The following is a 25,612-nucleotide window of genomic DNA, read 5'->3' as shown; positions in this document are numbered from 1 at the left end:
ATGTGAAACAAGGAAGTGACTTTTGTGAAAAGCATTTTGGAAAGGAAAACCAAAAATGATGGATGTACCACTGGGGCAGAGGGAGTGGAGCCTGCCTCAAAGAAGACCTTGTAGAGCTGCCAACCTTCCCACAAAATGTGCTGCTGCTTTCAGAGAGGAGGGGGAGGTTTCCCCAGGACAAATGCAGCCACACCAAGCACCCTAATAACTACTTTGTAGATATTTTTATGTACCATCACATCAAAACCAGACAGAACTTCCAGAACATTTGAATTCAACCCATCACTGATTAATGGAAGGAGGAGAAGGAGAATGGGTGGGAAGAATAGTCATTGTGAACTGCCATAACACTGGGCAGTAAGCCATGCTATTCAACAAATGAGACAATACATTAAAAAATAAAACTTTGTTTTCAGGGGCCTTCTATATATATCAAGAGCTTGATTCACAGACCACTAAAGTCAATGGGAATCTTTCCTTTGACTTTAACCAGCTACTGGTCCGGCTATTACAAAAGAAGAGTTAATACAGCTTTGCACTTACTCATTGTCTCAAGATCAGAAAATTGCAAGGTTGAATATGACATCAACAGTTAGTTACTAATTGCAGCTAATTACTCAGAATACACGGTCATTTTGCCCACCTGTATGTACTGCATTATACCGTGGAAGCCATTAGTATGAACCAATATATGGAGAAAAGATTTAACAAAAGACATAAAATGTGCATGCTTACAAGAAAGAATAGTTAGTAATGTATGTTCCACCTGACATTTAAAGCTCTGCAAACAGTATTATTTGGGGGAAAAAATTTCTGATTTTCAAATATTGCATATCTTTTTATAGCTTCTTTCTGTTTCTTTCCCTCTGGAAGCAATTAGCTCAATCATATTATAATTCTTACATCTTCAGCTATGCAACTGACCATATTACCATTCCAGTTAAATATGCAGCAGAGCCACTGGTCCTTTGTGAGGAACGGGATTGTTCAATTCAATAGGAGTTTGGGATGGGGATAGTAAATCATCCTATTCCTGATCCAGATGTGCTAATGGAAGAGGTGACCCTCCTCCTTTTGCTATTACTTTGTTGGAGGACCTGCCTCCACCAATCTGCTGACACAGAAGGCAGTGTGAGCACTTCGAAATTACGTGGGACAAATTAGCTGTGCTAAGTTAAATTCTCAATTTAATTCTCTATCAGGGGAATTAATTTCTCCTGAGGCCCGTAATAAATTTTACCAAAGTTAGCTCATCAAGAAAGACTGAACTGTGAGGGTACCGAGGACAACTTGCTGCCTTCGCAGGTGAAGAAGCGTGGCAGCTCACCCAGGCTATGCTCAATGGGTGGCAAACAACCTAGAGGGATCCAGAAGGAAACCTCTATCAATAGCCTTAATGTTAGTCACCAGAGAAATAGAAAACAATCCCTCTTTCTCTCTTAAAGGTATTTCCTCTGGGATGTTTTTCGACCTAACTTTTTTAACCACAGAAGGTGCACCACAGTTACAAGTTCTGGATGAGATTCCTCTTATGACCATCAAAAAAGGGTAGAAAGTAATTTCTATAGTACAAACAAGGTGAAAGCTGGTGGCATTGCCACATGCTCAGAATCTGGGGAGGTTAAATCCTTAGACCTGCTCATCAAAGCTGTCTTTATCAAGCTTAAAGAGTACATAAAGCTCAACAGCTTTCCAAATAAGCTTAACTACGTGAGACTGCGCTTCCATTACGCAAAGGGCTTCCCTGATACAGCTGAAATATATCTCGCAGTACTTGCTCTCTGCCTTTGGGATTTTGAAAGTGCAGCTATACTGATTCTACCAGGTCTGCAGATATACTTGTGTTTTCATTCACTGATCACTTCTTTTTCCTCATACGTTTGGGACTCATTAATAGAAAATCGATATTTAGGGTCATTAAAGATCAGGACTAAAGACTCTTTTGGAGCAGAGCTTTGTCAATGAGTCAGTCACAATTCAACCAAAACAATATTCAAGTCTTTCTACAGTACAGGAAATGCTTGGATCACTTTTTCCCTTCCTCTTATATGTAAATGCAAGCATATTTAATATCCTGGACACTTCTACCTGGTAATGTTGACAGAAAGTGACACTGCTGACATTAAGTGATTGGTTGACACTGGGAAGTCAAATGGCAGGAGCAAATTAAGGCGGCACAAAAGTTACCATAGATATTTTTGTGCCTTCAGTGACAATATATGCCAGTAAACAAAACAGAATTCTCCTGGTCCATACTTAATATCACAAGGATTATGTCTGTTTTTTCAGCCAAGAAATGTCACTGTAGAAAACAGGAATAGTTCATATGTCATTCAGTTCTACACTTATCTCTACCTAAAACATCAGAAATGTGAATGGTGTCACTTTTTACTCTTCATGGCTAGAAAGACTTTTCATTTGAGTTTTCTAGTTTTTTAAAAGGCTTTTTTTCTCTCTTATTGGAGAAGAAATGTTTAATCTGAAAGTTTGACCTAGTTTGCAGCCAGCTGTAGCTCCTTATCCCAAAACCAGTGCACAGGTGCTCGCTATGTCCAGTTGACTCTTTTTCTTTGACTCAGGTAAAGATCTCAGCATGTACTGAACTTTAAATACAAACTTTTGCCTAAATTTGGGTGCTTTCCAAAGCAGAAGCCTTAATTATTCATGTTAAAAGTATAAAGAAAGTAAGGGAAGGCACAGATAATATGTAGGAAAAGTAGACTGCTGGAGAAAGGCAAAACAGCCTGGCTCCCTCTTGACTTTGGCTAGGTCAAAGGGAAAATTTGAGGCACTGGCTTCTGCTTATTTTTTTTTCTTTCATCTTATTGATAGCAGGAAGATGAGTCCAGCTCTCCAAGACTTTCTGTCCAAGTTCCTCCCTTTGCTTGCCTCCCTTCCCAAGACCAGTCCCTTTCCTCTTTTATTCTTACACAGCAACATACATCTTTGCATTTTGACAAGGCTTGAGCTGACTCTGTACAGAGGTAATGGCTGGTTGAAGGAAGAGTGAAATGTTCGTTTTGAAAAGCCTTTTGGCATACCAGTAGGTAAAAGGGTTCTAACTAGATTGCAGGAAAGAAGGCATTTTCATTCTTCCTGGTTTTTGTTAAATCCCTGAACCAAACGCTTTGAAATTTGTGCACCTAAAGAGGCGCCTACATCTCTATTATTTCAAGAAATCGCCTGAATGGGAATTGTTGCTGCTGGTTAACTTCTTTGGAAATACAGTCAATCGAAGCTTCACGGTTGTCTTATACAAGGCCTCATAATTGTAAATAATGGTCAGGGTTTCCATGCAGGAAGAAATCTTCAAGGCATTAGCAAGAATGTGGCTGAACAGATACACCTAGTGACAAAGTCAGGGCCTTCAAAACCAACATAGTTCCACTGTGGTGCTCCAGCAAGATCTCTGTAACACTTCCCAGTCCTGGGAAATACATGGGGCTGTTGAATGTATAATCACTTGTAAAGGTGAGGCGAGCTACTAATTCTGAGTAACCACACACACGTCCATTGGGTACTCAGCCAAACTGAACTTCCAGTCTTCAGCTTTCTCCATCTGCTCTGTCGATTTCTTTTGACTTATCTTTTTTTTTAAAGGCACCAATTATGCGCAAATCAAATGAGTCTGTTTCTTTAGGTCCATTAATTATTACATTCCATTTACATTTTCTGTTTACTTTTTCCCTACTCTATGGAAGCTATTGAAGGTCTGATGATTCAGAATGCTCTGGGAACACTATGTGGCTTTCCTTCTTGTTTGCCCATTGTAACGGAGCTCATTTTTCAGTGGAGGTTTCCCATTATTTCCAGGAAAAATGTGGTCAAACCCATGTACTCCCAAACCTTTTGATCTCCTGAATCCTCTTCATATCCCAGATAAAAAAGTCAGTGATTAAGACAGAGTTCCTAAAAGGACACATAGTCAGGTTTCCCTTTGACCAAAATGGTTTCCCAGTGAATCAAACCTTTCTCAGCTCAGGGGGGGCTCGACAATAGACCCTGAAAAGATGGATAGAGCAATTGTCCTGCTTAGTGATCCACGAAAGGAAAGGGGTCCTTAGTGAAGGGAGACCTACACTAAGTCTGACCTGACACTGCAGGAGTAAGACAATAAAAGGTCAAGAAGACTAACGAGAGGAAAAATGCAGACAATAGGTGCCACAGCTAGCACACAGCTCCTGCCACGCAGACTATGGGGCAGCAACGTTAACTGCCTCAGACATGTGAAGGGGAAGTGAAGCGGAAAGAACTTGAAGTTTCCTTCTTAAGAATTGTGGCCCAGCATCTTCAGGATTTACCCAGGCCTCACAGAGAGGTCAAAGTGATGCAGCTAGACCTGAGGTGAATGAAAAATAAAAATAAAAATTGGGAAGGAGAAAAAGATAGATGCATTTTAGACCGAACAAAAAAGGCAACAACTTGACAGTTGGGATCTGCAGCAAGTTCCCGAGGCATTTTGTGGGAGGAAGCAGAGAAAGCTTTTACCTAATTCTGTTTAAAAAACCCAACAACTTGTTATCGATGTATGTGACGACTTGCCATGAGCATATTTTTCTTCTGTATGAACAAAAAGATTCTTCCTTTACACTATCTGGGACTCCACTGAATTTCCTTCAAGAGCCCAGCAATTGTTTTTTTCTGTATGTGAAAGAATCCTGGTCCTTGTGATCGGACTGGAGACAAAAGGAGGAATCTCTGTGGCTTCTGCATGCATCTCTGTCCTCAATGGCATCTCCATTATCACTTCTTTGTAGCTGGGCCTTGCCCTTCTTAAACGGAACAACCCCTTCCTACTTAGGTCAGACAAGTACTCTGAATACTACTTTTGCATGTGCACACCAACAGGCCACTCTTCAGTTAACAACTAACATTTAAAAAGCCTCATCAAAGGACTCGGAAGAAAATCTCCCTCGGTTGTATTTGTCATATAAATAGCTGAACGGTTTTTTCCATTTTAAACAACATTTTCCATCTTTTCAGTGACCCCATCTTCTGACAGCAGACATCATGAGCACCCAGTATCAGAGTGTCATTTCTGTGATAGGAACTGACATGTGGAATAAACATTTTCTCATCTGTAAAAGCAAAATAATACAGCATTTTAAAATTCAATAGGTTCAGGTAAGACAACTTGCTTTGCTTTGGAACCTTGCACAAAAATAACACTTTCCCAACACTGCTAGAAATCAGATATAGCTGTAGGAGAAGGAACTGGAATGGTAGTATTGGTTAGAGGATGCATGTGGAAATTAAACAGTGCACCTGGATTTTATTCCCAGGTCAATTGCTGGCTTGCTGTGTGATCCCAGGCAAAGCCCAGGAGTTCCCTCTCCCTCATCTTCCCTGTCTGAAAATTAAATCCAGCTTCTTAAGGAACTTTTTGGATCTTGGGTTTGAAGTACAGCAGATTATTATTTTCACCTATTTATTTTATTAGATGTATATCAAAGGGAGAGAAAATTTAAGGAGCATATGGTAGTTGAGGAAGAGTGTGAATTTCAGCTGGCATTAGACAACTAATGAAAACTATCATTTAAGAGTAAAGTACTTTTCCTTATTCTGAGTTGATGACCGAATCAAAACCAAATTCTTTGAAAAGCCATCTCAATTGGAAACTATTAGGTAATTTCTTCGGGGAGTGAAGAAGGGGTTAGACAATATTCCTTCTACAATTACTGAGTCTTCTACAAATGAAATGATCTCTTTGCATTCCAGTGATGACCCCAGACATTGATGAAAACTGTGTTTCTCATCTGACCTCTTGTTTTAAGTTTCCACGTGTGTAACTCTGCATTATTATTATTAACTCTATAGAGCTTGTAGATGAGCACAACACTTAAAGAAAAAAATGAAAGATGGACCTCTCCTTTAAGGAACTAGCCATTTAAGGAACTTTATTCCCAGAGTTATCTCCATTAGTGCTGGAAGAAATTCTACTCAAGATCAAACTGTAAAGTGACAAATGCTTTTAAAGCCTGTAGAGTTACAAAAGCCCAAACAGAGAGGGAGGTAGGTATTTCTGCTGTGCTGAAGCAAAGAATTTGTATGAAAAAAGGAGAAAGGACTGCAGTGCCTAGATTTGCTGAACATCTGGTTTCAACCAAGCCAATCTGATCTGTAAGCTTCATCAGGGATTCAGGTTAGAGTGAAAACAGGCAATTAAACGCTTGCGCAGAATGCAGCATCTAAACCATGGTTTGAAACCCAGGCAGATCCCTCACTAGCAGGCACGGGGTGGTAGACTAGCTCCCTAGGCACTTTTGTCCAAAGCCAGTGAGTAAGCGCTGTAGTTCTGACCTTACTAGCTGTATTTGACAGGAGTCAGCATTCTGAAGTGAATCTCCCTGTTGTTCCCCTCGATGTGCTTTGGTTCACATCGCGGAGCACATGGACGTGATTCCTTTTAGATTCATCCAAACTATAAGGTCCTTTCCAGCTCCAGGATCCAGGAGTGAACCTAACTTGCCTGCAGCCAGTAGGACTAGACTACTGCAGGTCCAGGGTAAAATTCCTAAAGCGCTGAAAGCATGGATGTTGGGACCTTGGCTCCAACAATTTTGCTGGACAAATCTCCTTTCAGGAGTCAGCACTTACTAGCGGTGACACGGCTTTAGGGCATTTCTCTGCAGCACTGCAGCGACTGGCGATGGCAGGGGAATGCCATGGATCTGAGGTGAAGACTGACTCCCTCCACCCTGTTGTTTTGCAGATCATTTTCCATCAGGTAGAACTGTTTCATCTGGCCTTTTCTTGGTTGCTCAGAATTAGGGCCACAGCCCAAATTTTCTTAACTGCCACACATACTACAAATGTGATTCATCCATCTAAATGTAAGGTAGGTGTATGCCTACGATCAAATGAATCATGTTGTAGAAGTGCCTGTGTTTTTCCATTGACTGTAGCTCAGATATAGAGTAATGAGGACCAGCTAAAGTGTGGTAGAAGTACTCCCACGGCACATGTCCATTATCTCCATTTTCCAGGTTATACCTACTAGGTTTAATAAACACTTCACAAGACCTGGAAGGGAATAGTAACTCTTCTAATCATTCTGCTGGCCAGATTTTTACAGTCAGTGTGTTTTTGTATTGTGCTTGGTGATTAAGAAAAATACCATGTCACACAGGTGCAATTCATATATAAAAATAGCAAGTCTGGGCTCCTTCTCTGTAGCTGATAAGGACCCCTGCAAAGCTCCCTTCTGATCTTCATAGATTTTTAATTGAGTTTAATTAGCCATTGAAGTAATTTCCCAAAATTTATAGTGTATTTCCCCTCACTGGAACATTTTAAATCAAGATGATATCTTTTTCCAAAAGATATGCTCCAAATCAAACAGGGATGAATTCCAGGGGACTCAGGAGGCCAATGCGCTCCACCAGCTCGCAGTGGCTCATCACACCCATCCCTTGCAGCCTTCTCATTTGCAAGCTGGTAATGGGAATCACTGTGTTTTTTCCATGTAGGATGCTGGCTCGAAGGACCACAGCAGCGCTGAGCTTAAACTTAAGGTACCAGAATTTTCTTTGTTCATTCCATGTTAGTTTTTAATTCCGATTTCCAAATCCTCCCAAGGAATATCACGCATGAAATAAAGACTCATCAAATTGTTTTGCAGAGATAAAGAGATACAATCTTTAATATATTTTCAAAAGCTTTGCTTTATTTCTCTCAAGGAAAGATTTTGTTAACTAAAATGGAAATTGGCTACACGGGGCCCAAGATGTAACATTTTATCCCAGCTGGTCCGCGGATACTGAACATCTTGCTGTATTAAGTCATAAATTTGGGCCAGATACCACAATCAGTCTACTCTAGACTCCTAATGATGTCAGTGTGAGTGCCATATATGTCAGCTACAAAATTAGGTAATTTTTAAAAGGAGCTGTATTCTCTCAGAATACGTCATGATTTACAGGGCTCCCACAAGGCCATACCCCAAACATTTAGTGAAGCGATGTGCAAGTCTAACTGCGTTTTATCCAAAAAGAAGAAAGCAACCACAGCAACAGAACTGACTTTACAGTTCTGTTCTGGTGTGTAAGGAAACAAAGAGGGCATGTTTTCCTATAACTGAACACAGCTATATTAATTGCTTCAATAACACAATGTTCTCCACCAGCTTTTGGCCAATACCTGGCATGAATATCACTGTCAGGATTATTCTGATTAATGAAGAGTAATTCGTGCCGATCAGACAGACTGCGAGGTGATCAGTGCCATATTAACCAGCTCAGTTCTTCTCAAATGTCTTCTGACACCATGGCCCTTTGTAAAAGGACAAGACCAAGTAGGACAGTAAAAATTGCAGTATAAAGGTTAATTACTCACATGCCTGCTCACGCTCACCGTTACTGTTTGGTTCTCATTCATGTCCCTGCTTGAATTTGTTTGCCATTTTCTCTGCTCAGGTCTCAATGGGCATGTTTGCTCATTCACTTGCTGTTTTACGACTGAGTATAGATCATCTGTCATGTTTGTTACTGTGACTATATATAATACCATTACTGATAGCTTATACTTCTCTAGCACCTTCCACTTATTTGTTTCAATGTTTTTCATGTGCACTAACAAATGAAGCATCTCAATAACCTCGTGAAGTAAGGATGGCTCTGTCTGCATTACATGTAGGTCAGCTACGCTGAGATAGGTTACAGTTCATGACTTGCCCAAGGTTACACAGGAAATGTGTGGCAGAACTCTGAATGGAAACCAGATTTCGCGCTCTCCTGCCTTAACAACAAGGTTATCCTTTCTCTTTGTGACGCTTTTGGGCAGTTCATATGGATCTACACATATGTTTCAAATGAGTTAAATTTCCATGAACTTAGTGTTTTGAACAAAAGTGAACGTATAAATGACAAAGGGCTAAATTATTGAAAAATGGCAAAAGCTGCTTGGAGATTTGCATACCTGGTCACAGTAGTTGTATACATAAATAACTAATTGATTACATGCATAATTGTAGGAACGGTGCATGCAATTTTCTGAAAATTTAGACCAAAATGCACAGAAGGGTAGTTGGAGAAAAGGAGAAGGAAAAAGTTTAATGTAATGCACATGCATACAGAGCATGGGCTTAAGCAATAAAGGGTGCTGTAACTGGGCCTAGTTCTGGTGTGTGCAGTTCACAGCTCTTGCTGTGCACATGGTCACCCTGATAAACTATCTTAAAATGTGTTACAGCTCGCATTTTCCCTCATTGACTAAATAGTGATTTTCCTCTCACACCACTTAAGAGAACAAGTAGGTGTGTTCATCACTCTCTTTTGTGTGATTTGTTCATCTTCTCTTTTTAAACCAAACACAATTAGGAAGTCTTGGGATTTTTAAGACTGTTTTCGCTCTGCCAATGGCTTGTAAATTGAAGCCCATGATGATTAAAACTTTATTAAACAACAGTGCTAGGAGACGCTGAGCACAGTGGCACACAGAGGCACAGAGAGACAGCTTCAATGCGAGCGTCCCCTGAAGAACTCAGTACAGACCTCAATATACTGCTTGCCAAAATAAAAATGTATGGAAAACTTGCATTTAGAAATACATGGTCACAGAAGTGTCAAAGTCCAGCAATTCCTCTTTGAGGGACAGTTTCACAGGCAGCTGTTCCCTCAGTTAGAGAGTAGGCAACGTACAGTGCCAAATATTTAGCTGGTGTAAATCAGGACATCTTGTTTGCTTCCCAAAACAGAGCTATGGTGCTTTACACCAAGAGAGGATCTGGCCTGCAGCTTTCATGGTGGTAAAAGACCGTGTTTTCATTTGCAGCGTGTCTGCAGCGGATAGAGAGGTCCTTGAGCCTGAAGGTCCTCAGTGCCGGGTTTATGTTTTTTGCTTCATTAAGTCCATTCCTCACTGATTTGATAATGAGAGAAAAGTGTGCTGTTAGTGGCTTCTGAGCAACGCGCTGCAAATTTAGGAAAATGAAAAATCTTTAACAAGAATTGAAAGGGAATCATTGATTTATGGCAGGAGCTTCAGCTAACCGTAGATTAATTAAAAAACAATACAAAGATGAACATGGGTCGAGATAGGAGAAAACATTGAATTTTGCCAGGAGCAGGACTGTTACTGGACTCAAGCATGTGGGTGGAGTGATAATAACACCTGGCCATCTGCATACAGTGCAAAAAATCTTGTTGGCAAATGCTGAAATGTTACAAGTAAAATGCAACTAGCAAAGTATCAGCAGCTGTTCTGGAGATGCTGTTCAGAATAAAACATACAGGGGTCATTCTCTTACATCATCTATATAGGTGTACTTTTGTCCGATTTATAGAGCTAATGCAACGTGAAGGTAATCAGGCAATGCTGTACAGCCAACATATTTTAGGAGTTATGATAGATATCTCTTGGCACACAGTAGGAAAACACAGAAGCAAGGATCAATCTTCAGCTACAGCGGTGGGAGCGACGATGCTGCTCCGAGGAAAGGGCAGCTAATGGCAATCCTCAGACACCCAGACCACTGCTGACTGGCATGGACCTAAAATCTGGGACAGTCTGGGCAGGAAAGAAGGGAGGCTGACCCCAGAAAGACGATGGAAGGCTTGCAAGAGTGGAAGGTAAAAGGAACATCCTCTCTCCCCTTCCCTTGCCCCTGTTTTCTACTAGGAGAGTATTTCGTGCCCAGCGTGCCCAGCCACAGGGATGCGTGAGTGCTGCTTAAACCTCCCAGGGGTACGAACACACACGGGCAACCAAAAATGGGGAGCAGGAGCGGCATGCACTAGGAACTGCATCACACACGCTGTATTTTAATTGTATTCCTGCTCTTTGCCTCCTTTCTCTGGGCTAGCAGAGAGGGGTGTGGGGTACAGGTGACCTTTGTGGGGTCAGGCCTGTAATTCTGGTTATCTCCCCTTCTGCCAGACCTGCAGGGACAAGCATAGCTGCCGCTCCATCAAGGCCCGCTCCTCTCCCTGCGGCGAAGGAGATGCCGTAGTAAAGAACCGTTGTGAACAGCCGCTGCCATCTTAGCCCCTCTCTGTAACGAGCCTCGCCAGACGGGTCCTAGTGCAAGACCTGCACGACTTTGTGCCACGGGTTGGTTTTATTTTGCCAAGACTTCTACTGTTAATCTGTAATTTTCTATTTATCATGAGCAATGAAGTGTCTTGCAGATAGGTAGGAAGCCAAAGTCCCAGCCCTGAAGGTTTTCTAATCGAGACCTGAAGTTGTTGGCAGAGCATCTGAGGCTGTTACGGAGAGCAAAACGGCTGCCCAGCTTCTACAGTCTCAATGCACGCAGCTTCAAATGGACAGAGAACAAGGAGGTATGGATCATGGAAATGTTACTATTTTTTAAAATGTGGGTTCATTCTCATGCTATAGTGATGGTGGTTTCACTTTGTGGACTAAACATAGGCTTTCTTAATTATCCAATTCATTTAATTTGTAGAGTGGAGGATTTTATGAAGTCGGATATTGCAGCTGTGTTGGTAATGCAGTAGTAGTTCAGAGCCACAGTTATGAAGTGCTATTTAGTAGTGGTGGATTTATACTTTTGGTTATTGCATGCATTTATTTTTTTAATGGTTCTGTAATTATTTACATTGGTAACAGTAAGCTTATGAACACAACTTCATTGTTGTGTTCATATTAAAGAACAATATAGTTTACAGAACAATTATAGGAGATATTTTTCTCTATTAGCTACCTTATCATTCAAACATAAACATGTAGATTGGTTGCAATAGGAAAACAGTGAAACACACTTATTAACTAAGGACAAGAGATTGTGTTTTACAGAGGGGAGATAGAGATAGTGTGTTCCAACTGTTCACCCAGCCCTTCGTGCACTTTAAAAGAGAATCCACCAGGCAGCTGATATTAGGGGAAAGACGAATTAGCATGGGAGCCCAGAGGAACAATTTTATATTGGACAAGTGGTGACAGAACTACTGGAACCTCTCCTTTTTGCTTCACTTCAATCCAGTCTTGGCATGCTCGTCACTCTGGTACCTGCATACCTCATCTATCACTACCTGAGCATACAGGGACTTGATTTTTAGATCTGGAACTACCAGTGGCACATCTCCTCATTCCAGAGAACCCAGTCGATGTCTCTTATCCCATCTCATGAATCTCTTTGGCCTTTTTAAAATAAATAGTCCAATTTTGGTATTTCTCACAGATTCACAGGAAGGATGAGGCTGGAAGGGATCTCTGGAGGCCATTTTGTCCAACGTCCCTGCTCAAGCAGGGTCACCTAAAGCAGGTTGCCCAGGATATGTTCAGACTGCTTGTGAGTATCTCCAAGGATGGAGACTCCTCTGGGCAACCTGTGTGAGTGCTCTGTCACCCTCACTTCTCAGGTAGAAACATGTAATCCTAAATCCCTCTGTAGGTCCAGCAAAAAAAAAATTTTTAGTCTTTCAAATCTTTGCAACCTGTTAACTTATTCCCATGCCAGTTCCAAGGAGTTCCTGGTAGCTACTGGAGTGATACAAACTCTACAGAGAAATGCCAGGATAAACAACTAGAGGCAAGAGATTAAAATCTCCTAAAAGGTGTAGAAGCACAAATCCTGGTGAAAATTACTGTGAGTCAAAACACCATTCATTAACTGCCATGGAGAGATACTACACTTGATCCCAAAAGCAGAACATCTTTATCCAGGCAGCACACTACTGGACCTGAACAGTCCTGCTCTGTGGCTCTGCTGCTCCGATGAGAGTGAACTCATTTCCAGATAGCTCAGGTTTCCCTGTGCCATGTCCTGCTGCAGGCATTCTCTTTGGTGTCCCTAAAAATATTTTCCTTTAGTCATTAGTAAGGAGTCTTTTGGAATGCTGAGGAATTGCAGTAACACTTAAATCAGCATCAAACTTCAGTGCTCTTCCTCCCCACCCACATTGTATTGTAAAGAGCTAGGATTAGGGTTCTCAGAGAACATTTTGGAGAGTAACATAATGGTGGAGAAATGAGAAGAAAAGAAAGGGGAACTGTGTGTGATCAGTTTAACTTGGCTAGCAAAAAAATTACTCACTGAACACATCTTGAAAATTTTCTCCTTGAGTGGAGGATCCCAGCAGTGGAAAAAAGGCACTTTTGGACACAGTGGAGGGAAGTTTACACAGATGGTATGAGACAACTGGCATTGTGCTTGGAGATGTGGTGGGGCAGAGAAAAAGCTGCCCTAAATAGAAGGGACAAGATGCTGGGTTTAATTTAGAAATGCTATTGGCATTTTTGTCACTGGGATGAAGGGAGCCACGAGTCTGCAAATGAAACAACCCAAACCCTTCACCAGAATCATGGAGTGTAGCAGAAGTGCAATGGGTTTTCATTTCCAGGCTTTGATTTTTTTTTTCTTTGTGTTACCAGAATCATGGAGTGCTTTGTCACCTATTTAGTTGCTTAAAGATAGCTTTTAAAGTACAAAATGTCAGCCTGAGCTGAGTATTGAAGCTGTAAAGATTTTCAAAAAATTCCAGCCATTCCTTTGGTTTAGCAATGGTAAAGCTCTTGCAACTGTTATCATTTGTAGTGGTCACAAGGAAGTGACATTGTCCAATAAAAAACCCAACACAAGTCAAGCCACTTAGCAGGGGCATAATTTAGACATTGGTTTGACAGCTTTTTTTCTACTCTATATGAATTGACCAAGTTCAGTTGTTTGCTAGATGCATTTGGAGGTGTTTGGGGGTTTTTACAGTACAAGAGAAAGTGGTCGCTAACATACTGTCCTTCTCCTTGCTTATGAAAATGCATTCTTATAAAAGTACTTGAAGAACAGAGCAGTATGGTTAGTAACTCCTTGATAAAGCTGGATTAAGATTTTGCTTTATTTATGTTAGCAATAATCATTGTGGTTTAGTGGCATTTGAAACAGCTGGAACCTTCTGTTTCAGCTGGTGTTTTGATATGTCACTTTTTTTCTTGGACTTTGGTCCTGATTTTCTGGTCTATGTGAAACAGGCAAACCATTTATGTATCTCAGAGGAGTGCTTTTAATTTAGGAATTTAGAGAATTATCAAAGGTGGTTATTTTAATCTCTGCCACTCATTCAGATGCCTTAGTCACTAAGGGCTAGGTTAGGAAATAGATTTAGGAATCTAAATTGGTACAGAAGCCAAATTCAAGTACTATTTCTTTAAACTTAAACTAAATCTTGAAAACCCTTGCTTAACTAATACCTAGTTCCAAAGGTACTTAACCATCATACGGTCTTTTTTTCCCAGTTTTAAAGTACACAAGTTTTGAAGCACATGCTCAAAGGCACCTGAGGCTTGATAAAGCTCAGTGGTGAGATACCACATGTATGACCAAATCCCTGCAAGAGCTGTACACCAGGAGTTCCCTTGCTGGAGGAATCCAGCTGGGAAAGGAATCCTCCACGCCACTGTCATCTGAGTTTATTGTCCAGGGCTGAGTGAATGTCTGCATGTGCAAGTCTGAAAAACACATAGATGGAGCATCTTTAGTTACAGTAAATTGGAGCTGTCTAGAACACCACTGAAAAGTGGTGGGAGGGATGCATAGACTGCAGTGGTTGATTAGTTTAACTTTGCTGGGTGTGTTACAAACCTAAGTAGTAGATTAGATGTCAAGTTTATTGTACAATGGGATAAATTCCCAAACTTTTCCCACTGCTGCTTATCTCCTGAGAGCACCTGCCCCACTGGGCAGGGCTTCCAGGGTAATTTGAGTGTGAAAAGAAAACAGTGTAAGCTGTGGCATTGCAAGAACTAGCAACTGTTCACGAGCCAGTCACAGTACTTAACTAATCCTCATTCTTTTGCTGCCAGGTTGCACAGCCTGGAAAACTTGCAGATTTTATAACTGAGGGTCAAATTATTGAGGTTCAAACCTCTGGAGGTCACAGGGCAAAATAATTTTTTTATAGGGGCAATCTGAATATCCACAGGAGCTGAGAAACTCTGAAACAGGAATTAAGAGAAAAACATTTATGACCTTATCTGGTGCTGTGTAACAAAACATTGGCCATAGTCTGTGATTGCAAAGTTAAATTATTTGGGAAAATGGGCCCAAGACATGCAAGTACTAGTAGGAGATGCTATGCATGTTATATTGTCATAAACTTGGAGTCAGGAACAGCTATTCGCACTCACTGTGGATGTCTACATGTAGCTATTCACCAGCGTTATTCTGAGGGTGGGTGAACCGCTGTGCAGCTGTCTTTAGAGACTACCAGTTCATTCCTTACATGACCTACTTCCAGCCTGGTAGAACTTTGCTTTTCTTTGAATTAGGCAAAAAAATATTGAACATGAATACAATTCTGCCTTTTCACAGCAACAGCTCTCTGTGCTGCTGCCACAGTTGGCAAGCAGTGTACTGACTAGTGTGCAGTTCTCTAACCATGGGACATTGCATAAAGAAGTAGATTTTATGACAAGTACTTTCATGCTATGTCAGAGCATGGGATGAGTTTCACTAACTGGAGCACGTGGCGACTGTGACATCAAGCTGACTTTCCTTTAGTATCTGTCATATTTTGCTTTCATTTTGTTCTGCTTCTCTGTAATATGCTCTTCCCCCTGCTTTTGTGGATAAGGTCAGTCAGTTGTACTGTCAGGGAGAAGAAAGAGACTGAAATCTCATCTCTGTTGCACATGAAGGATGTGGGACTCTGAATCTTACTCTTTCCTACAGAAGAAGCAGGCTGGGATTCAAGAATATGAAGAGAGTTTTCCATTGAGAAGTGTGGGTTGAAACATGGCTATGGGGTGAGACTACTGACTACCTCTGTTCCACACACACACACACACACACACACACACAAAAGAGGAAATAGTAAGAAGGCCCTAGGAGAACTAGAAATAAATTAAGCTTTACTTGCTTTATCTGTTCTCTGATTATTACATAGGATTTGCATGAAGTATTGATGGCACATTTTCAACCCGTACTTGGGATAAATGCCACTGCTAGGTAGTGCCTCTCTTCCTTTCTGTCTGAGAGATCCTAGGGCGAAATGGTGAACATCCTCTCTAAGCACTGAGTCCTTTATGGTGCTGTCATCTGTCAGACCTCCTACTAAATGTGCTCTGGAATACCTGGGAGATTAAAGAGTAGGTGTAAACGCTGATGTCCCAGGAACCACCCTGCCCCCGTCTTGTGTGCTAAATTGCTGGAGGGTGCTTTACAGGAGCCTTGCTGAGACTGGATCTTGAGTTAGGGCTAGCTGGAGATGCTCAGACCTGACCAGGCAGAGGTAACCTTGGTATGAAAGGGAAGCAATCAAAAGGAAGTGCAGATAATATCTATCACCACTGGTGTCTGTGTCTGTGTAAATAGTTAATAGATAAGGTTTCAGGAGATAAGTTCTCTAAGACCAATAAAATTCCTTCTTTTTGTGCACTGCAAATGGTTTCCTTTGTTCAGTTCTTTACATCAGCTCTTGACAGCATCAGTCCTCCGCAGGGTGTGTGCATCAGCTCCTTGTTATGCAGGTTTGCGTGTCAGGCTTCCCTGAGAGGCTCAGCTCTCTCTCTTAACCTGTAGCCCATAACCCTCAACATCTGGGTTTGGTTCTTAGAGGTGTCACTTTTCTTTCAGATGCAAAGGTCATAACTACTACCCAAGACTTTGTCACCTTGAGATTTGGCTGCAGTGATGTGCTCTAAGCCCGGGCAGAGCTGAACCTTCTGTAAAATGCACTGGCCAATGCAGATGGAATAATAGCTACCCGACGGTCTTCAAATTTGGGGAGTCTTGGGTCCCACGGTAGTTTATGCCTCTCCGGCCCCAAATGTAGATAATCATCATGTATTATATTTGCTGTGTGAATGCAGAACTGTTAAAGAACAGCAGGCTGTAATAAAACTCTAGGAAAAGCGATATCCTGCTGTCATTTCATAATGGACACGAGGTTTGGCCATACTACAATGTGGGATGTGTGGCAACTTTTGTACAGGACTAGCTTGGAGGACCTTTTTGGATAAGACTTTCAACATATTCAGAAAGTGAAGCTAATGAAAAAAATTCTCTAGTGAGATCCAGATTTTTCATTCTCAGGGAATGTCTTATGGTTGAGTTTTATTTCAACTCCTAATGAAAGCAATAAAACAATCCAGAAAGCTATTACGAAGCATGTTTATGAATAAAATAATGGTTGGTCAATCAAGTGATTTGTTTGAATAAAAGCAAAATATTTCATGTAGATCTCAACTTGAAATAGAATGTAAAATAGGAAAAAAATTTTGCAATGCAAAATTGAAAATGTCGTTCTGAAAATGTAGCATTTAATTTTCAGCAAGCTGATCTTTTGTTTTTCTCTTCTAAAGGAACATTAGTCAAGATCATCACTCTTATGCGGATGTTTTGTTTTCATGAATTGGCGGTTTCTGAGAGTCTAAATGTAAATGACTTGTATGTAAAATACCTAAAAATATGTTAAAATGGTGATCTAATCTCAATGACTTTCAAGTGTTGCTAAGAACCATAGTATCCAAAAATACCTCAAACAGTCCTCCAGATAAGGGTTTGGGTGTTTTTTCTTGGTCAGCCAGAGTATTTGTATGGACAAAATTATAATAGGGAAAAGAAAAGAATTAAGCAAGTTGCACTGATTTTTCTCTTGGTCTTTATGAGATGACATTTTTTAACTCGAGTGGAACAACCCAGAATACGGTGTTACTTTCAACAGTCTGTTCTAGCTCACTTTTATTTTCATATGCTCCTCTAAAATACTTTCTGGCCAACTGAAATGGTGTCCTAGAAGTGCATGCATTCGTTGTTGAGGTAAATAGTGTTCTCTGGTCAACTCCAGCTGCAGCTGTTTGCATTTTTAGCCATTGATTTGCATTGCAATCTCAGTGTAGCACTGCTCCCTACTGCTTGACAGCAAGAGAGAAATCAGTCCCTGTAGCTGTCCTTTGGTATTAATGGAGACCCAATGACGCCTATGGTAAACTCTTTTTCTTATGGCAGCAATTAAGCTCAACAGTAGCTTTTTGGAATCAATGGAAATTAAATGCAGATAACAGGCATTAATTGAGCATTTATTGGAAATAATTTAAATTATGTATAGTTGTGACTTAGTTAATGAAAATTAATGACTACTGTTTGGGTATAAGCAGAACTGCTGGAATGTAATGAAAGTCAATACAAGCGGTTACAAATGGCTGAGATAAGGAAGTACTTATTGATATTAGTGATCTTCAATATTTTCCATTGGAACTATAATCTAATACAGACCATATTGCTGTGGACTTCATCTAGAGTACAGGGATAAGAAATTGTTAATAATATTATAGATGGAAAGTGTCACTAATCTGGTAACTTGCTACACTGGGTATTGAAATAATTAATGCAGTAGATGATTCTTAATTATAGTCTTGTATTTACAGACAAACTGAAACTGAGGCTGTTATTGATTAAAAGAGGTGCCATATTGCAGACTTTTCTAACCCTGTAACTATATTTTCTTGAATTTCATATAGTGTAGCTTAGATTTTTACATCTGATTTGAATTACTTGAATGTCTTAAAGATCTGTGTTCCAACCAGATGTGAGAAATGGCTTTGGTTTGGAAAGTTTTGAGGAAGGACCACCAAATAATGAGGAAAAAACCAACTCTCTATTATTTTTCCCCCTACACCTTCAGTAGAAAATAGGAAAAAAAAAAAAGTATCCCAGTTTATCAGTATGACTTGGGATCCTGTCAGGAAAATGTTCTCTACCTGCAAAGTTTATAATTTTTCTAGCCCAAGGTTATATACTGGACTTGATAAACCTCTGCAATTAAAAGAATTAAACATTTCTGTACATAGTATTACTATTTGCTGTGCTTTATGCATGTTCTGTCACAAAGCCAGTGCTTTAACTATGCAGAACTTCTGCTAGTTAAGCACCACTGGCTATACTAACTACAATAATTAGCTATACTGATAGAATACATATATTCCAGTTAACCATACTAAAACCACAACTTTTTTTCTTTTTTTCTTGTCATTAAACTTTTGGATTTTTTATTTAACTTAGTTATTAAAAAAATTTATAAGTTTAATTCAAGTATTCAATTTAATTTGAAGACATTACCTCTTTAAGAGGAAGATTAGGTCATGTGCTACTTTTGTACCACATTTTGTTTTGTTGTCTTTACTTGATGGAAGTACTTTATCTCTCAGAGTCAGTTTTGTGTTGCAGAGTTATGTGATAAAGTTTAAAGACATTTTGGGTTTTGAAATATTCTGTAACATGTAGAGAAACCCCTCTATTCCTGTGAAATTCTCATCGGTGAACTGGCGATGACTGCTAGAAATTGACCACAAAAAGAACATGAAAAAAGCAAAGTGAATTTGTCTACAAAGGGTAAATAAAGGTTGGAAATTTCTTTGGAAATACTTCTAAGGCTCTGTTGAACATACCACTGAAAAACTGAAAGAATTAACTAGTTTGTTATGCCATACACAATGTTTCATACTGGTATGTATTTCAAGGTAGTGGTAAAAACGAAGGAACTATAATAAATAGGTTACTATTAGCTCACAAAGATACCATCTGTACTTATCTGTGAGAAGTCCAAGGAGTACAGAGACCACGTTTCAAGTACTCAACATGACTGGAAAATATAATTGGCATTATTCCTTTTAATTATACCTGGTGATTTGTTCTGGGATTTACAATCCCAACCTTGATATGCTATAAACAGAACCTTCATTTAAAAGGGATTAAGGTTGGTTATGTGTGATAACCCACCTTAACATAAACTCTGTCTGTAAGAAGATGCCAAGTTATGGAACGCCTCCTGCCCATTCCCTTTCATTGCCAATGGCCACTATGCTGCTTCGGAGAACTCCTCCTGCCAGCAAGCGACAACTGAACATCCTATGGATGAGCCTTCTCAGGGAATAAAATGGTGTCTTATTAAAACCATCAACATTAGCATTATTTTGGATTGACAGACATGACACGCACAAGCTCAACAAGCAGTGTTTTATGCGTTACTGAGATTTTTGTGGCACAGCATTGGTAGAGAGACACCCCCACCACCACCACCAGTCTGAATCCCGCGGGCTCAGGAAGGCAGAGGCTTGCTAACACAGGTTGGCTTGTGTGCTTGGACAAGGGCAGACCCCACGAGGCTTTTCTGCACCCTCTGGGCTGGGCTGGTGGAGACTGGTTCCAGCCCAGAAGACCTGTTGAGTGCCCACCCTTCACACTGAGTGTGGCCTCCCTGGCTCCCAAACTGGTGCTCAGATCAAGGCAGCTCAGAACAAAAAAAGCTGGGGCTGCCTGTGCATCTGTCTAGTCCCCTGATGTCTGAAATAGGAACCATAGGGGCTCTACTCCCAACAGAAACAAAATGCTAAGAATTAAACGTTTTTCCTACGTGCAGCTCTCAAGTGAACTGAACTGCCTGAGTCCTGGTCCTGACTGTGGCTCCCGGTCCTGATTGTGGCTCCTGTCCAGCTGGAAATTCAGGGAGAGATGGTCATTTCTTCTGCAAATTCCTTTCCACGTACCGCAGGTGCACACGCACACACATGGGGTTGTGAAGTGGTTACTTCTCTGCTGAGGGTTTTGTTATAGGTTGGGTTAAGCCTTGTCGAAAATGGTAGGTTTAACCACCGCCCTTGTCTTCTGAGCTATAGGAGACAGTTCAGCACATGTTTCTGCCCAAAACAAAGGCAACCATAAGGTTGCCCAGGAATTTGAAAGATCTGGGTGGGGAGCCTTGTTGAGTTTGTTTTGGGCAAGGATGCCTATGGAAAAGAGACAGCAGACTGAGCAGCAGAGGCAGAGCTCAGAAGCAGACTGGGAGGAGAGGTGGGCAGTCTGCGGGAGCCGTGGTGCACAGCTTTGGGAGGAGCCTGGCGAGAGGGATTTCAGCGCCAAGGTTTGCTGGAAAGACCTTGGGAACGCAGACAAGGGATCCTTCTCCCATTACGTGAGTCAGGATACGTGATTCAGTAGCGGTTCAAAAGTGGGCAACCATATATTCAGTCCCATTCAAAACTGTACACAATTGTAGTCATCCCAAGTAACAAAAAATTGTGAATAAAACATGCTAGAGAGGAAGAAGATTCAAGAAGAAATTGGCTTGCCTCTACTCTTGAAATGCATGACCAAATTACCTTGCCACTACCTTTAACCATTAGCGAATTTTGAAAGACTGGTTATTTATTATGCCAAAACAGTGCCAACTTAAGGAAGTCCTTACAGTCTGTTTTTACATTAATCACAAGCCGCAGTCTGAACAAAATTATTTGAAAATTCCCAGATAATTCAGTCTCTACTTGTAGATTATGAACGGTGAATTAGGTAAATGCTGTATACAGACAAAACAAAGAGCCTGAGACCTTCTTTATTTAATAAACATAAGTAAAATATTTGAACAACCTGATAACAAACACTGAGACAGGCCCTGGACTGCTTATTTAAGCCACAGTTGTAACAAGAGCCTTGGGAGATTTACCTGTGGTAGGACTGCAGATGTGGTTACTCAGAGATTTTGGTAGGATTTTTAAAGTCATATAACTGTACTTTACTTCTATATATTTCAGCTGGGGCCAGAGTCCTTATCATTGCTGAAACAGGGATTTATAGCACTTTATTCCCCTTAGCATTCATGTAGAAGGCCATGGAGCCCTCGCTCCTGGACTTGCTGATATAAAGATAATCATCTTTGAAGTGAACTTCCTAGGAACCAAGTCCTCCTCCAGCTGGAGGCAATGGAAATGCTATTGCTGACTTCAGTGGTAGTAAATTTCAGTTCTAACATTTTTTATGACACCTCTTTTTGGAACAGATAAATTTACTTGAGCATGCATTACTAATTGCCTGCATTTTTTTGTTCAGATTATTGTTAAATGATACTCAGAATGTATTTCTTGTTTTTTAACAAAAAAACTTGTGGAAAGGAAGGACTGTCTAGGTTGAGCAAGTCTTTTAAATATTGAACTTTTTTATCTATCTCCTTTGTCTTCCTTTTTGTTATCCATCCATTTAAAAGGAAAGTGTTTATGATGTGAGGTTTGGCAAACAGTTCATAAAATGTAAATTCTATTTTATTTTTTTATGATGCAGAGAGAAATCCCATCATTTCAGCAATTTAGGGTTTTTTTTTTTCACGCTAAGTTACAGCTCAGCATGACTTGAAATGACAGAGACACCAACCCAAATAATAAAGATTATACAGTGGAAATGCAAATTGACGACTCAGAACAGTACTGTTAGTGGCACCACTCTTTACTGTTATTGAAATGAATTCAAAGGGGCTAGGTTTTTGCTCTCAAATCATACATTATGTTATCACTTTTCTAGTCTCACATCATTTATTTAAAAGCAATTGTTTCTTTGATTCACAGCCATCCACACATATGCGATATGAAACATTATGTGCCATATTTTATCTCTCCTTGGGTATAAGCCTACAATGTGTTGATGGTGATGTGAGATGAGGATGGTCAGCACTTCAGAAAATCAAGCCCTAAGCAAAAGGCAAATGTAATGTTTCGACAAGTACGAGTAACAAATGGACATGGTGAAGGTGGTGATTAAAGACCGTTACAAATACACTTTGGGGTTCCGATGTTGCAGTCCTAGGCTGCTTCTGCTTTATTTTTGTGAGTCATTTCTTCACAGAGTACCTCTGATAGTCTTGTCATTTATTGTTAATGTTTCCATGCCGATCCTTTACATGCTATTTTTATTTAATGATCCTTCACCGAGGGAAGAATTCTGCTTTTAGCAGAACAGGATAAAGCACTGACCTCTACAGCAACGAGCGTTTGTCCCGACTCCCTTCGGAAGCCTCCACCAAATTTCGCATTGCAGAGGGCACTCAGCAGACACCGGGAATGGAGCTCACCTCACCTGACATGGAGGTAGACAGACATTTGGCTACCCATCAGCTCATCACTCAAGTTCCCCTCGTAGCTGATGGGAAGAAACAGACACCTGCAGGCTGTGATTCATCTTATCTATCTTAGGCATTTAGAATGTGAATTGAGACCCAACAATGCCTCAGCCATGGTGACTAGTTCAGATACCGTTGCTTACACTGTGTCTACCTACCTTTGCTCAGCTAAAACTCATGCCTCGATACTTTTCTTAATATGACCTTAAGTCCAAGACAACTCCACCTCAAGCCATTTTTTGGATTTATACAAACTTTTCAAGCCTTTTTCCCACTTGTCTTAAAGCCATTTTAATAAACGGGTGCATTACAGGATTTCAAAAAAATAACAGAAGTCACCTGATGACAAAGCAACATTCACCGCACACTAAAACCCGTCCTTCTGGCTTTCACTTACATTAATATTTTGGTATCAGCAGGAAATGGTGTTCCACAATCGGGATCTGGTGAGGTGTTTACAGTCTTCTGCATGGACTCATTCATGATAAAAAAGGAAAAGATTGTTTTGCAGATAAGAAGTTGTCATGCTACAAACTGAAACCAAGGAAGTTCTTTTGTTACGAGTTAACATCTTAAGTGACGTGTTTGGTACTGCTCTCTTAAACAGTCTGGGCTTCCTTTAAAAATTAAAATGTGAGATTAGTTTCTTCGATACTGTGTGACTAGGAAGCAACAGAGGCTATTATATTGAATCCTGTCCTTTGAATCACTCTTTTTAAAAAACTTGTTTATCTGTAATTTCGGTCAGTGTTTTTAGAGAAAATTGCCTCACAGTTCTGAAAACTGACTGAGCAAGATGTCACTCAGTAGGGCTGGTGTAATCTAGACCCCATTTAACAATACACTGCTTAGTTTTGCTAACTGTGCTGGCCAAAATCTCAGTGAGGATCCAAACCCAAATTTTGCAAATTCAAATTTTTATCACCAACCAAATAAATCTGTCATTTTGACTATAGAAAAATCTAGCTTTGGATCTGAATTTTGTAGTCTGGGTTTCCCTCTACTTCCTGTCTGAAAGCATCATTACGGCAGCTCCTTGCACGAGTTCCTGTCTAATTGAAATGCTAGTGGCATGCATATGTGCTAAACGAAGGAATGTAATAAAAAATTTATGAGTTAGTTACACTTTGAAGCAATGAAGTGTTAAAGAGTTAAAAAGAGCTCTTTTTTCTTTTTTTTTTTTCCCCCAAGTCCTTCAGGCCAGGAACTGTTTGCAACGGCACAGAGCACATTTGGGATCTGACTGCTATTATTATTCCCTTTTGCAGAGCACTATATACATATCTTTTTTGATTTCCATGAATATGACAGAGATCTACGCGGTGAAGCGTGATGCAGTGATATGAAACTCTCTCAGCGATTTTCAAAATATGCAACCCATAAATCATCCACCTTAACCTGGGCCCAAATTTGCATGAAACTGGGGGTCGATCGTCTCAAAAGCCCATTTACCAAAAGTCCAACCAATCCCAGCTGTGTGTGAAGCACATAACAAAGTTATAAAGGTAGGTTTCAGATGGCTTCAGGGTTTGTAATGGATGCTTTGCACAGCTGTAATGATGAGTGGGTGAGGAGAGTTAAGAATGAATAAAGTGTGGGTGGTGGAAATATTCACCGGGCATGTCACGGCCAGGGGAGGAAGCACAGGGGCCTCACAGCCTCTGTGATGGGAAAGACGTCAAGGCTCCCTGGACATGGGTCCTACTTATTTATTTATTTCAGCTCTGACACATTCCCATTTGGAAAGCAAAAAAAAGTGAAATTGATACCGTTTCTTTTGAAAGCAGGGAGCTGATTGTGGCTGAGCAACAGAGCTGTCTTGTAATCTGCTTCCAAACGTGTGGGTGCCTCTTGGGTTTCCTCAGCTATTTTATGGCCCATTTTCAAAGATTTCTGTAAAATCAGGCCAACAATGTCTGCATTCCCTACCACATCAGTGAAAAATTGGACCATGTTCCAGAGTCATGTAAATTCCTTCTATAAGAAACATTTACATTTTACAAAGTGTAAATTTAGCAGACCACTTCATGGGGTGAATTTGTCCCTGGTTCATCTCCCTCGTTACATTATAGTTACCACTGGCATGGGTTGACTAATCGTTTACCATTAACAAACAGAAAAATGAGCAGCATGTATAACTGAACATTACAAAGGTTTCTTCCAGGATTGCCATGACGTGTTCATATAGTTGATAAGATAATTAATTCCTAGTGTTCCCGTATTTTCATGAGAACTTACCTATAAGTAAACAGAACCCAAAGCCTAGTTTATGTTTCTTTATTGTATTATTATATGGCACAGTAAGTGTAATAAAACAATCTTCTGACTTCTCTTTGACTTTTCGTATTCATTGTTCCTAGACAGGTTTTCTTGCACATGTAAAATATATACAACAAATTTCATGTCTAAGGTCCTAGTGGTTTCAGCAGTCCATTTCCTTATTGGCAACGTATTTTTACAGTTAGGACTTGATTGGGCTGGGAAATATTAGAAATGTGTTGACTAACACACTGTTAAAACTATAAGATGTGTAATGTTTAAGTAACGATAGATACTCACGGTCCAGGCTGGATGGTTGTTCACGGTCCACAGTTGCAACCACAGCTGATACAGCAGTTAAAAAGATGCTGTTCTCCAAAGCTACTGGTATCGCCTAACAGCTCAGTTGCTCAAAATGGTGGTGTAAAATGATGGGTTCACTGAAGTCTGTTGCTAACTCCATCGATTTTGTAGGAGTGGAACATTTCTTTTTGTACAGAACAATGTACTCATTCAAT

The 25,612-nt window shown here is 40.4% G+C and overlaps 2 long non-coding RNA genes across 2 annotated transcripts in view; one reads left to right on the top strand and one right to left on the bottom strand.

Annotated features, from left to right (window-relative positions):
• The window catches only part of LOC138689337 (uncharacterized), a 27,910-nt gene extending 2,745 nt beyond the window's left edge, over positions 1 to 25,165 (top strand). The window contains exons 3-7 of the long non-coding RNA XR_011328216.1: positions 7,470 to 7,514; positions 10,876 to 11,279; positions 14,191 to 14,438; positions 16,529 to 20,444; positions 22,285 to 25,165. This is a non-coding gene — a long non-coding RNA (uncharacterized lncRNA). The remainder of the gene's footprint in view (positions 1 to 7,469; positions 7,515 to 10,875; positions 11,280 to 14,190; positions 14,439 to 16,528; positions 20,445 to 22,284) is intronic.
• The window catches only part of LOC138689339 (uncharacterized), a 34,077-nt gene continuing 33,562 nt past the window's right edge, over positions 25,098 to 25,612 (bottom strand). Inside the window, exon 8 of the long non-coding RNA XR_011328223.1 lies at positions 25,098 to 25,612. This is a non-coding gene — a long non-coding RNA (uncharacterized lncRNA).

This window comes from Haliaeetus albicilla, chromosome 16, assembly GCF_947461875.1.
Source record: "Haliaeetus albicilla chromosome 16, bHalAlb1.1, whole genome shotgun sequence".
Classification (NCBI taxonomy): domain Eukaryota; kingdom Metazoa; phylum Chordata; class Aves; order Accipitriformes; family Accipitridae; genus Haliaeetus; species Haliaeetus albicilla.
Note: the sequence above shows the minus strand (reverse complement) of the source record. Positions and strands in the feature narration are given on the sequence as shown.